The sequence below is a fragment of the Theropithecus gelada genome, unplaced genomic scaffold (assembly GCF_003255815.1).
Source record: "Theropithecus gelada isolate Dixy unplaced genomic scaffold, Tgel_1.0 HiC_scaffold_9500, whole genome shotgun sequence".
NCBI classification, from domain to species: domain Eukaryota; kingdom Metazoa; phylum Chordata; class Mammalia; order Primates; family Cercopithecidae; genus Theropithecus; species Theropithecus gelada.
The window spans coordinates 1-1,729 of NW_020266286.1; the positions used below are offsets into that span (position 1 = coordinate 1).

At 46.3% G+C, this 1,729-nt stretch overlaps 1 pseudogene; it reads right to left on the bottom strand.

Annotated features, from left to right (window-relative positions):
- Positions 1-200: 200 nt before the first annotated feature.
- Positions 201-1,064, bottom strand: LOC112618089 (annotated as a pseudogene).
- Between the last annotated feature and the right edge of the window lie 665 nt (positions 1,065-1,729).

A 1,729-nucleotide genomic window follows, 5' to 3' on the forward strand; every position in this document is an offset into this window, starting at 1 on the left:
TTACTGATAAGGAACAAATTGTTCCTAAACCTGAGGATGAGGTTGCATAGGAGAAAAAGATATCCTAGAAGAAAATAAAGGAAAAAAATACCTATGGCACCAGAATAAATTCAGCATAAAGTAAATCCAATTGTAGGTAAACATGTTTTTAAAAAGTGTTTTGTCTGGAACATTGATTGGATGAAGGCACCAATACAGACTTGAGATAGTGGCATCCTGTTGGCACAGTTGATGCCCCAATGAAGACCATGTTAAGCATGATCGGCCTGGGGTAGTCCATCACAAAGTCCCCTTGGAGCAGCCACACGGATGCATGACTGAGAAGATTCGCCACTGACACCTGTCTCTGAAAAAGCTCAGAGGCAAGGCTTGCATAAAGAGCAGAAACAGCATGGCAAATGTAGGGCAGGACCAGAGGGCAGAGCATGTTCTTGACTCTTTGCAGGAATGTCATGTGGTGTGAATTGGTTGTTAATAACTTAAGAATACAGGAGGAAGGATTTGGACATTGTGTGCCCTTAAAGTCCAAGTCACATGGAATGTTCCTGAACAAAAAACACAACGGGAATCGACAGGTACTTAGCCAGCACCATCCCGCAGACAGAAATGGGGTCTGTTAAAACCACATCAAAGGAAGTAGCATTCGGGTGCCTCATTAGGCAGTATTATGCAGTAGCTCCACACAAGACCTATGAAAGACCAAAGACATATTGTTCATAATTGCCGTATTTCTAGAAAATGTCTTCAGAAGATGTTCTGTTTCAAAGAACCATTGAGTGTGGCCCAGCAAAAAGCGATCAAATTCATCCTGGGTCCATGGAATGGCATAGGTTGTCAGGGTGAAAAAGTTCTCTTCGTTGATGTGCATATTCACCTCCGGTGAGGACCACCGCCTGGTGGCCTCTGGCATGGAGCTCCCGCACGTCCTCCCGCATGCTGAGCCAGTGGCTGCCATCAGCGGGCACCACCAGCACCTTCCCACTCTCAGCCCAGGGCTGGACACTGAGGAGGAGCAGCAGTCCTGTGGCCAGCCGTGGCAGGGGAACTTGGGATCCTGTGGCCATCTGAGCAGAAGCCATCAGCAGCTGACTGTCCATCCCACGCTGTGCCTCCTACATTTATTTTCTTCATCTTAATTACCTTGTCACTGAGCCACATAGCAAACCAACATGTAATTGGAAAACAGAGTGCCCTCCTCCAGTTACTTATTACCCATTAATCTATCATTGCCTTTCATTATGGGCCCCACCTTGGGAAAGACCGATCACTCCTGTCTTGAAAAACTCATCTGACCCTGCGCTCACTCTGGGGAACATCCAAGTTCAAGCTCTTGTTTCTCATCCAATTCTCAACAAAAGCCTGTGGTAACCCATTTAACGTCACAGCCTCCTACTTCTCTGTTAACCACGTTTATCAGGCTGCAGCTGAGGTCTGAGAAGTCACCAACAGTGGTAGGCAATAGTAGGCAATCCATATTCATGCTCATGAATAACAACAGAGAAACACTACTAAGCAATCCAATAAATCTCTGTTTTGGAACCAAAGCAGAATCCATTGCTAATTCCCTCATCCACCAAATATTTATGGAATGTGTGAGCCCTACTGTATGCCAGTCACTATGCTAGGAACTAGGGCCAGAAGGCCAAGTTAGAAATGGTCCTTGCCTGAAAGGAGGGGTCACGTGGACGGAGACAAATTCAGGACCAGGCAATTACAGGGTATGGTGCTC